The sequence below is a fragment of the Protopterus annectens genome, chromosome 8.part1 (assembly GCF_019279795.1).
Source record: "Protopterus annectens isolate FY-2018-M chromosome 8.part1, PAN1.0, whole genome shotgun sequence".
NCBI lineage: Eukaryota > Metazoa > Chordata > Ceratodontiformes > Protopteridae > Protopterus > Protopterus annectens.
The window spans coordinates 335,104,729-335,117,165 of NC_056742.1; the positions used below are offsets into that span (position 1 = coordinate 335,104,729).

The 12,437-nt window shown below is 46.3% G+C and overlaps 1 protein-coding gene across 4 annotated transcripts in view; it reads right to left on the bottom strand.

Moving 5' to 3' along the window:
- NFAT5 (nuclear factor of activated T cells 5) overlaps positions 1–12,437 on the bottom strand; it is a 1,437,387-nt gene that overhangs the window by 1,158,616 nt on the left and 266,334 nt on the right. The gene's annotated exons all lie outside the window — the stretch shown is intronic.

Consider the following 12,437-nt stretch of genomic DNA (forward strand, 5'->3'; position numbering starts at 1 on the left):
AAGCGATACTACGTCTTTGTGAAAGATTATGTAGGGACGTTTGAGACACAAGGCCTGAAGTTCTGATATTCTTCGTGCTGAAGTAATAGCCACCATTAAGAGACTTCACAAGAAAAATTTGTCTCTCAATTGGCTGCAAGTTTAAAAGGGGCTTTAGTTAGTGCCTGCAACACGAGGGTGAGGCTCCAAGGTTCAATAGGTTCTCTAATGGGGGGCCTGATGTGAGAAGCCCCTTTCAGAAAGGTTTTACAGCGGCGATGAGAAAATCAAGAAGGTATTCTCCGAAGCCATCATGAAAACTGGAAATAGCAGCTAGGTGAACCCGAATCATAGAAGCTGCTACTCCAGACTGTAATAGGCCAGAGAGATAATGGAGTACATCAAGGACCGACACTGAACCAGATCTATTATCATCACGAGCCCACAAACTAAATCTCTTCCACTTGTCGCAATACAGTTTTCTGGTGGAAGGTTTATGAGAAGCCAGAAGAATGTCACAGACAGGGGAGGAAAGATTCTTCTGCCTGGCAATTATTGGAAGTAGGGAAACCAAACTGTCAGCTTGAGGCTGGAAAGGTTCGGGTGGAGTAGCCCTCGAGGGTGTGACAGTAATTCCGGAGGTGGATCAAGAATCCATGGTTTGCATACTAGATGAGGCCATAGGAAGGGAAACCAAACTTGTCTGGGCCAATAAGGAGCAATGAGGATTACTTTGCTTCTCAACTGAACTGCTTTCAAGAAAAATGGGATCAATGGTATCAGGGGAAAGGCATAGAGCAGTCCTGTGGGCCAATTGTGGGGGGGGGGGGGTTTGGACAAAGTAGCTTCTGCACTTGTGATTTATGGGCAAGGCAAACAAGTCACAACAAAGCTGGCCCCAGCAATTGAAAATCATCATCACTGAAGGATTGACGGACCACCCATGATGTAGGAGAATATACTTGCTCAGTTTGTCTGGAATCACGTTGGAATCCCCGAGAATGTACGTTGCTATTAGAAAGCAGTTGGAGGCTAATGCCCATTGCCAAATTCTCATGGCTTCCCAGCACAGAGGATAAGCTTTGGTTCCCCCTTATTTGTTGATGTACCAGACCACTGACATGTCTGTCTGAATAGCAATAGTCCCTGACGGAAGGGTGAGTTGGAATGCTTGCAATGCTAGAAGCACCACCCTTAGTTCCAGGACACCGATAAGCAAAATTGGCCTCTGCAGATGACCAAGTGCCTTGTACGGAGTCTCTGAAAATGCCCCCCCCCCCCCACCTGGTCAGGGAGGCATCTGTGGTCACTGTGGCCTTGGGCTGTGGGGGTGAAAATGGTCGATTCCAGAGAGATATGTCTGGCTGCAGCCACCAAAGTAAGTCTTTCTTGCACAGATTTGTTAAACGAATTTGGAAAGATAACAGGCAAGTTAACAATGACCACTGTGTTAACAGAAGCCAATGAAGTATTCTCATATGTAGTCTTGCTAGCGGGACAATTGTTATTGTTGAAGCCATTGACCCCAAGATTTGAAGGACTGCCCGAGCGGGCATCTTGTCTCTGGGGAGCATCGCTCAGATATGAGAAACAAGTCTTTCCAATCTGTGATGAGGTAGGGAGACGGACTGTGCAAGACAGTGTGCTCAGCATTGCCCCTATTAATTCCAAGGACTGGGCTGGGGTCAGCTGACTTCTCCATACTTACAGAATTCCTTAAATGCTGTGCCTGTAGTAGAGTGTACTGTTGTGCCATCAGCAGACGCTTGATGGGAGTAGTGAGGAGCCAACTGTCCAAGTGTGGAAACACCCGGAATCCCTGCAGTCTCAGGTGAGCGGCTACCACTGCCATGCATTTGGTAAACACTCTGGGTTCTGTAGAGAGGCCAAAGGGCAGTGCACAAAACTGGTAGTGATTAGCTCCCAGTCAGAAGCGGGGAAATCTCCTGGATCGCTTGTTCATCTTTATGTGGTAATATGCAGCCCGAAGATCTACAGAGCACATCCAATAGTCTCTTTCCAAGAAAGGAAGGACAGACTGAACCGTGACCATCCAGAATTTTGTCTGCTTGACAAACTTGTTTAAGATGCTGAGGTCCAAAATGGGTCTCCAGTCCCCTGTTTTTTTGGCACTAAAAATAATGGAGTAGAACCCAGATCCTATCTGGTCTGGTGGGACTATTTGAATGATTTTTTTTTTGTGTAGCAGCTTTGGAGCCTCTTGAGCTGCGGATTCCCTTTGACCAGGTGGAACGTCGGGAATATGCTTTGGAGTGAAGATTGAAGGGGATGTGATAACTTCTGGTAATGATCTGCTGCACCCAGGAGTCTAAGAAAGTACAGTTTTGTACCTACCATAAATGTAGATGTTCGAAGATCCACATTGCTGCAGTCATAACTAGTGGGTAGTCCGCTGTCCTCGGTCGGCCCGAATACCAAAGTGTTAGGCTGGCGTCGGTCATGGTCGCTTAGATCTGACGTCAGTACGTCGTGGTACTAAAGCGCATGACCGACGTCATATCCTCAGTCTTTCTTGCCCCAGATGTCAGAAGGCCCTAAAAAGAAAGGCCATAGCCAAAACACAGAGAAACGTACAACCACCCATGTACAAACAATATTTACAACCCAAAACACACAACCACCCCAAACCACAGTGGGGAAGGAGGGAGGGTAAATTGGACTGCAGCAATGTGGATCTTCGAACATCTACATTTATGGTAGGTACAAAACTGTACTATGTTCTTCATCTCACATTGCTGCAGTCATAACTAGTGGGTAGAATCCCAAAGCAAAGGTAAAGGGAGGATGGCAAAATTATAAAGCATTGGGAGCTGCTAACATGCCCTGTAAAACTGCAGTGGCAAACCCAGCCCTAGATTTGGAGTAAAGAGGGAGATGGTAATGTTTAGAAAAGTGTGCACTGAACTCCAAGTAGCTGCCTCCAAAATATCTTTAGTAGCTACACCTTAAAAAAGCAGTTGAAGTGGCAGTAGCCCTAGTGGAATGAGGTCTGATTCCAGCCGGAATCTCCTTGCCATGATGAGAATAACAAAAAGCAATACAATGGCCAATCCACTTAGAAATAGTTTGTTTAGAAACAGGTTTCCCCTGAGAACCCAAAGCAAAAGAAACAAACAACTGTTGAGACTGTCTGAACCCTTTAGTTCTACTCAAATAATAACGCAACTGCCTGTGAATATCCAAAGAGTGCAAAATCTTTTCCCCTTTATTTTGGGGATCAGCATAAAAAGTAGGCAAATGAATAGACTGGTTCAAGGCCACATTTGAGACCACTTTAGGCATGAAAGTAGGGTTAGTACGCAAAGAGACCCTGTCCTTATGAAAAATTAGGAAGGGTTCAACTGCCATTAGAGCCTGTAATTCAGATACCCTTCTAGCAGACGTAATGGCCAACAAAAAAGCTGTCTTCCAAGACAAAAACTTCAACTCCGCTGTAGCTGCAGGTTCAAAAGGAGATAAAGTGAGTTTCTCCAACACAAAATTGAGATCCCAGGAAGGAGTAGGAGCTCTACGTGGGGGTCTTATGTTCTTTGCCCCTCTAAGAAATTGCTTGAACAAAGGATGAGAGAATAAAGGTGGGTCACAGTCATAGTGAGCAGAAATGGCTGCAGCATGAACTTTTAGAGGAGAAAGACAAACCTTTGTCTAGTAATTCTGTAAGATACTGAAGTGAAACACTCAAATTAGGTACTCAAACATCAAAGCACTTTGCTTTGCTCCAAAGAAAAAATCTCCTCCATTTATCAGCATAAACCTTCCTTGTACTAGGCCGTCTGGCCTCCAAAATAACATTCAAAACTTGTTGAGGAAGCTGCGACCCTCCAGGGTCTAGAACCGAATATGCCAAGCTGCCAGATGCAGGGACTGTATCTTGACATTGATGAAATGATAGCCTGCCTGGGTCAAAAGGTGTGGACTTGCCAGCAAAGGCCAAGGAGGCTCCTGTACTAAACTCCTCAGCAGAGGGTACCAGTGCTGACGTGGCCAATCTGGAGCTATAAGAATCATGGAGGGCTTGTCCTGTCTGACCTTCAAGAGCACCTTGGGAAGGAGAGGCAGAGGAGGAAAGGCATAGACGTGAAGATTGTTCCAATTGAATGAAAGAGCATCCACTTTCCAAGCTTTCGGATGAAACATCTTTGTGCAAAACTTTGGCAGCTGGAAATTCAGTGGAGAAGCGAACAGATCTATGTCTGGAGTCCCCCAAAACACTGTCAAATGTCGAAATACATGAGGATCCAATTTCCACTCGTGGGGATCCACCATCTGTCTGCTCAAAACATCCGCTAAGGAGTTCTGTGCTCCTGGCAGAAACCTTGCCTTGAAGAGTGAGGTGCAAACTGAGAGCAGTCTCCCACAAAATCATAGCTTGCCTGCAAAGTGGGTACAAATGGGTTCCCCCTTGCTTGTTGATGTACCACATGACAGTTGTGTTGTCGGTTTGAATCAACACTTGTCCTGGGTGAAGTAGATCCTTGAAGGCCATCAATGCAAATTGGACTGCTAACATCTCCTTCATGTTGATATGCAAATGTTGTAGTCTGACAGGCCACGTGTCTTGAACCCATTTTCCATTGAGGTGTGCCCCCCAAGCCTTGTCCGAGGCATCTGTCATTAAGATCTGACTCGCCTCTGGTCGGGTCACAGAGAGTCCCTTGTTTAGGTGACATTCCTGAGCCCACCACAAAAATTCCTTCTGAATGCAAGGTATTATCTGAATGACAGTGTCCAAATCGTGGCAGTGCTGAGTCCATACACTTTTGAGATACCATTGTAACTTCCTCATATGCAGTTTGGCATTGGGAAGCACCAGAATACAAGATGCCATGAACCCCAAGGCTTGAAGGACTGTCCTTGCAGTCAGCCTGGACAGGAGAGACAATTGTTGGAAGTAAAGGGTAAGATTTCTTTGCTTGTCCGGGGTCAAAACGCCATCTGAGAGGCTGTATTCAGTCTCACACCCAGAAAGCACATGTCCTGAGAGGGTACTAGACTGGACTTTATTTCGTTCACAGAATACCCTAGGCACCTTAGCACTGCCATAACATACTGAAGATGGTGAAGTAGCTTGTCTTTGTCTTGAGCCAGAATCAGGCAATCGTCCAAATAAGGATAAATTTGTATTCCTCTTAACCGTAAGAAGGCTATCACTGGAGCCAGAACCTTTGTGAACACCCTGGGCAGTAGATAAGCCAAAGGGCAATGCAGAGAACTGATAATGTAAAGTCCCAGCCCGAAAACGCAGGAATCTCCTGCAGCTTGGCCTGATAGGAATATGAAGATAAGCCTCCTTGAGATCCAGAGTTACCATCCAGTGATCTTTGCCTAGCATAGGTAGAAGTTGTTGCAAAGTCAACATTTTGAATTTTGGAATGTCCAGGTATGTGTTGAGAATAGACAAATCCAGAATTGGCCTCCAAGTGTTTCCTTTCTTTGGTACAAGAAACAGGCGAGAATAAAATCCTAGGCCCACCTCTGATGGAGGGACCTGCTGGATAGCTCCCATTTGAAGAAGTAAAGAAATCGGTTTGTGAGCCTCTGCCTTTTGCGGAGGAGGAACGTCTGGCATGCCTTTGAAAGGGGGCAATGTGTGGAAATAAAACTTGTAGCCTCGGTTTATAATGTCCAACACCCATTTGTCCTGGGTGACTAAAAACCAATTTTGCCTGAAAAGTGCCAACTTTCCCCCTAGAGGAGCTGCCAGACAAGAAGGATCGGGCAGCTGAAAATGCAGGTCATTGGGTCTGTTTACGAAAGGACTGGCCCCTGCCCTCACCAGCAGACTGCGCAGGGAACTCCACGTTCTAGGCCTAAAAGATCCCTGTGCCTGAGCTCTGCCCCTACCACGCCTAGATCTGCCCCTAGACTGTAAATCAGAAGAAGGGTAAGCCCATCCCTTAGTAGGCCAATTCCTGCTAAATTTAGGGGGCTGCACTTGCAAGAAATCTTTAACAGTCTGCATAGACTTAGCTTTGTCCTCCATTTTCTTCAAGACTGACTCCACAGGAGAACCAAACAAAACTTCAGACTGAAGGGGAGCATCCAAAATTTGAGCTTTAACATGCTCTGACAAGTTCTGATCCTTAAGCCAAGCGTGCCTACGAATAACAGATCCAGTGGCAGCCACCCTAGAAGAGGCCTGCAAAGCATCAAAACCACACTGCAAAGAATGCTTACCCACCTGATCAGAGGCATGAACCAAATCCTGTAATTCTTTACACTCTATGCCCTCTGCTAAAGCATCCACCTTAGATTTCAATTGACTAAGAAGAAAATTCTGGTATTTCAGCATATGAAACTGGCAATTCAAAGCCCTCATTGCAAGAGTGGAAGAGGTATATACTTTTTTACCCCACCTATCCAGAGCTCTAGAGTCCTTATCCATAGGAACTGGATTCTTTACCACAGAAGCCCTGACACCCTTAGGTCCCTGGCTAATAGTTTCAGGGTCCGCCCTAGGGCTCTTATACAAATACTTATGAGCCTCTGGCACCCTGTAATACCTGTCTGGCTTATCCGGGGCAGGAGGTAAAGAGTCTGGATTAAGTGAAGCCTCAGAGAAAACATCCTGCACAACATCTAAAACCGGAGGTATAGCCAAGGGCCTATGTTGTGGTAAAAACAAGAATTCCCTAAGCCTCTTTCGGGAATCTGAGAAATCCTGACCTTCCCATTTAAAATGCTCCCTCATAGAATGCAGGGTTTCTGAAAAAGAAAAATCCTCTGGAGGGGAAGCAGAGGGACTAGAATCTTCTGCATCAGAATCAGAATAAGGGGGAAAATCCTGAATGTCTTCAGCCAAAGACTCTGAATAATCTGAAGACTGATCCAATCCTTCCACTTCTGGCTCCACCCTAGGCCTCTTATCTGGAGGGGGCATAGAACCTCTAATCAAGGTAATTAAATCTTCTGCCATTTTAAGCATGTGTTTTTTAGGCACAGAACCTGCAGAACTAGGACCGACGCCAGAGGAAGACAAACCAGGCCTGGCCTTTGAAGGTACCTTAGAGACAGAGGGAGATGGCCTAACCACCTTATGCAAAGAAGGGAGTACAGCAACCTAAGAGGCCCCCTCAGCCTGACCTGACTCCTGAGAGGCCACATCTTGCAAAACTAAAGGTTCCCCCTGAGACTCAACTGAAACCTCGGCCGGATCCACAGACTCCACCGTGGTCTCTAAAGAACCGGCGTCCGGAACGGACGACTCATCCTGCCTAGATTTCAAAGATTTCTCCTTACGCTTCTTCGCGGTAGCGGGCGTCGGAGGATCCGATGGCATATTATAATTACACCGCTTACCGAAGACAAGCCTAGCACAATCTAGCCTACGCTTAATAGTGCGCTTATTAAATTTAGCACAAAAGCGACACCCGACTACGTCGTGCTCAGGCCCCAAACAAGGAATACAAAGAGAGTGGTAATCCCTATGAGGTATCTGTTTCCCACAAGAAATACAGTTATTCACTTTTTCTGACATCCGGATTTAACTGAGGCAAGAAAAGACAAAAATATTCCCCAACGGGGTACTTAGCCCAACTTGGTCTTCGGTCTGAAACTCAGAATACGAAAATTTCAGGACGCCGAACGGCACTTGCAAACGCTGCTTCTGCTTCGGACCATGCGGCAAGAAAGACTGAGGTTATGACGTCGGTCATGCGCTTTAGTACCACGACGTACTGACGTCAGATCTAAGCGACCATGACCGACGCCAGCCTAACACTTTGGTATTCGGGCCGACCGAGGACAGCGGACTACCCACTAGTTATGACGGCAGCAATGTGAGATGAAGAACATGATATTTTGCTAGGTGTGTTGTGCAGCAAGAAACATTTCCCAACTGCTTCCAGAGGAATGTAATCGGGCTGCTCCCAGGAGCACTGGTAGGGCTGGCCAGAGAAAGAATCTCTGGATCTCTGATTACGTGGACCCACCCTGCCCCAAAAGGGGGGGGTCTTCTGGAAGAGTTACCCCCTCTGTCCCGTGGGGTATACTCACCACGTGCGTCACAGAAAGGACCCTGGGACTTCTTGTGTCACATTTTCCCACTCCACTGATTCATAGAAAAGTATCGTTGAAAATGGACACCTACGGCAGATAGAGTCTTACCGTCCCCTGCTCACACCTGGTTAGCGTGTCTTTCACTTTGGATCTGAGAAGGGAGGAAGGTTCGACTGGAGCATCTAGGAAGGAAGCCTTGAAGGGATCCATGAAGTCAGAGACGCATCCAGGCGTGATGTCTCATGACAATGCCTGCACCCGCCAATCTAGCCGCCTCTTCAGTTGCAGGAGAGACCAATCTTAGAGATGGACTTTAGGGTTGCGAGCTGTGAGACCACCTTATCCCAGACCACGTCAGATACAGCTCCTGCTAGTGTTCCAGAGAGCTCCGTGATGAGATCTCTCTGGAGCCTAGTGGAATGTGCCAGATAATTCAACGACCGAATGGTAAAGGTTGAAGAGGCAAATGTCCACTTCCTTAGTCTGTCCAATGCCCAGAACTCCTTGTTTGGGGGATGAACAGTGTGGCTCTCCTCGGCGAGCTCTTTCTTTGTTGCCGCCGCCCACCACCACCATAGCATCTACAGGCAATCCTTTAGACCAATGAGGACCATCTTCGGAGGGACATAAGAATTAATCCAGTCTCCGGGGGATAGGCTCAATGGAGTCAGGCTTTTTCCAGGCGAGGTCACCCAGATGGTACAGGGCCAGGCACAGAAGGCCTGCAAGAACACGGACTCCTCGGAGGATGGGTTTGTGCACTTTCAATTCCCTCGCTGTTTCAAAATTTCAAGGATGTCTCCAAAGGAGACATCTTCAGAAGGAGATTTTGGGGACCCTTCCCCTTCATCATAGTCTGTCTCATCTGTCAGACTCTTCAAGGGAGTCTTCGTGGCTCTTGCACGATCACTCCCTTGGAACCTCCTTGGCGAGGGCTTTCAAACAGGACTTGAGAGAGAGGATGCCCTGTTCAAGGGTATCTTGCAGCTCCCATACCCGGTGTCCTGGAGTGACAGACTGTGTCAACTGATGTCTAGGAGGGATGTACATATGGTGTTACGATGCCTGTGGAGCCAGCTGAGTGCCTGCAAAGGCCAGTGCCCTTTCCATCGCCTGGAAAGCAGGCCCGTCTGAAGAGGGATGGGAGCACGGAACAGACAGGGACAACCTCGGAACTGGGGTCACATCCCGCTCCAACAGACCCACCGCCAGGAGAGGAAATTCAAGGGGACTCTGCGTCACTGCGGTCAGCTGGGCTGTAGCACACTGTGCAGTAGAAAAAAAAAATATGCGCCGGGCTAGGGCCCTTGGGGCAGACTGGCCAGTCACAAGCCCGAGGACGGCTCGGCTCAGACGTCCATAGGGTGATAATCGGTGCCAGGGATGAGGATGCCATTGGAACCAGGAAAGGCATTGAAGCACATGGCTTCAGGACCAGACAGGTTGCAGGAGTACAAGATGGAGTTGTGTGGAGAGAACTGCTCTGTTCTAAATGGGATAGAGGGTTTAACTAAGTGAAGACAACCCCCTAGCCATCAAGAGTTGATTCACAAAGTCTGACCATGTCTAGTTCTGATAGGCTCCTGGAGGATCTGGTGGATATCCCTGACCGGGAGTCTGGACGTTCCAAGAAGGGAATATACGGTTGTCCTGAGAATGGATCATTAGACGGGAGTATCTGGTCCGAGGTATGGGCTCTCCCTTCAACACTGAGGTTGATGGACCTGTAGGAAATGCAGTGGGGGGGTGACCAGAATTAGAGAGACTATTGTTTGGGTCAAAGGAAGAATCTGGACAGGTGTAGTCATGGTTAGTACCGTGGTAAATGGGAGCACAGGTAGTTGGCACCGATACAGTCTTGTCAGCCTTCGGTTCAGTAGTCGGCACTGAAGTAGAGGACTCAAGTCCCGGAGCCGATGGAGTTGAAGGCAATTTGGTAGTCATAATCAGAGTCGGTTCCACAGTCGGCACTGAGGAAGGGGTTTTGAGCCCTGGAGCAGAGGGAATTGAAGACAATTTTGGCAATTTAAAGCCTAGGCTCTAAAGACCGATTCTGGATCTTTGGGAGAAGAGGGAACCGAATGGCTCCTCTTCTTGTGATCTTTTCTAGGAGGAGGAGAACCCTCTGATGCAGAAAGAGCCTCCGAAAAAGGAGATTTGAGTAGTCCTTTAAGAATAAGTTTATTAGTCTCTCATTCAGTGTACAGGTACTAAAGCCTGCACAAATATTACATGGTGGTTGAACAGTTAAACAAGGTACATTTAAGTAATATACATAAGAAGAATGTGAGTCCGAATTTGGCATTTTACAGGCACACTGTCCACAAGCTTTAACCCCAGTTGTTCCTTTGTCAGCCATAACCACAAAAAGTCAAGGCCACTACACCTGTAAATACCACAATATCAGCAAACCTACTACAACACTATAACAATATAACAACCAAACACACATTTTTATATATATATATATATATATATATATATATATATATATATATATATATATATATACACACATATATGTATATCAAAGAGAAGAAAAGAAAAAGGGGTACCAACAATGGTATCCCAAGAATATCACACAGGATAAGAGTGGGAGCTACCAACGATGGTAGGGAAGAATACCAGAAAAACGGTGAAGGGGTAGAAGAACGAGGCACTTTATCAGATAAGGGACAGCGAGTAGGTATTTATCAACAAACGATACAGGTTTTCAACAACAAGAAGCAAGTTTCATCAACAAGCAAAAACCACTTAGCTGAGAATGAAAGGCTTGACATGTCCTGACCGGTACGCAGCAAACTCGACCTGAGGTATTAGGAAGAGAGGCACTATGGGTAATTAAGCATGAGAGTTTTTTGTCTTACGCGACCATGGCACAGCAGCAGAGTCGGAAAGTACAGTTGTGTACACTTACCACAAATGTAGATGTTAGAGTGTATTCACTGTTGCAGTCATTACATTTGGGAGGGGGTTGGTAACCTCTGATCAAGGTAATTAAATCCTCAGCCATTTTGATAATCTGTTTTTTTAGGCATAGGGGCCTGAGCATGTGGCTTATGCGTCAGTTTTTTAGACATAGAAGATGTTTTTGACCTTTTTTTTTTTTTTGAGTCTGGCGTCTGTTTAATATAAAAATGTTGAGGCCTGAAAACTCCCTCAGAAGCTGGTGATTGCTCAGCGGCTCCGGACCCATCCAAGGGAGAGACATCCACGGGTTCAATACTGTGAGAATCACGCTGCATACTGGACTCCGAATGGGTCTCGGTAGAGGCCTGCGACTCAAAAGTAGCGGGTATCAGGGGCTGCGAAAGCGCCTCACTGAGTACCGGCAACTGGCTTAGAAGAAGCTTCGGCGGTTTTGGACCTCGACAGTCTGTCTCTTTTTCGTTGCGTTTTTTGTGAACTCCAATAGTCGAACTGCTAACCGACGACATTTCAGGATAATTAAATCTCGATTCAAAATATTTAGAAGCAAAAACATACCAATGCTTAATAGTGTACTGGTTAAATCTAGCACAAAACCGACAGCAAGGCACGTTATGATCTGGGCCTAAGCAAGGAATACAGTACAAATGAAAATCCTTATGAGGTATTTGCTTCCCACAAGTAATGCAATTATTAACTTTTACTGACATCGGTAAGGAGCAAGAAAAAAAGTTTCCCCAACGGGGTACTTGGCTTTAGTTTGAAGACTTCGGTTCTGAAACTCGAATGCAAAATTTTCAGGAGTCGGCCGACCGGCACTTGCAAACTGCTTCTGCTTCAGGCACCACGCGGCAAGAAAGACCGAATAAAATGGCGTCAGCTGCATGTTTTATACCCCTGACAACCTGACATCATGGAAGAAGTGACAGCAACCGACGCAGAACCCAAGACTTTGTTATTCAGGCCGACTGAGGGCAACCTGCCAGCAGACTACCCAAATGTAATGACTGCAACAGTGAAACACGAAGAACATCCAAGGATCTGCTCCTAAGCCCATCAGTAAGGAATTAACATCAGATCTGTAAATTTTACTGGATAAAAGGGCTAACACAATTATAGCAGGAATCAACAGCAGGCAATGAAACAGATACAAGAATCAAGTTGAAGTTCTCTAAAGTTTTACAGAATCTAGCTGGTTAGAAATTTAAACTGCACATCCAAAGCTCTGCAATAAATCAGATCAGCAAAATGAGTATAGAGTGAATTTGGTTATTTTATTTGCTTTTAACAAGTTTCAGCTGCTCTCTTGGGAATATAAACTGGATGGAAGCTTGCTCCTCTTCACCCCAAATAATAAGATGGAATATGGGTGTTGAAACTGGCTGCAACCGATAATATATGCAACCAAAAACCAGCCCCCACAGGGGTTTAAAGTCCTACTTACTTCAATACAGCCTAGAACCAAAAACAAAGGTTACCCTAGTGTGTGCTGTGCATCAGAAACCTAATTA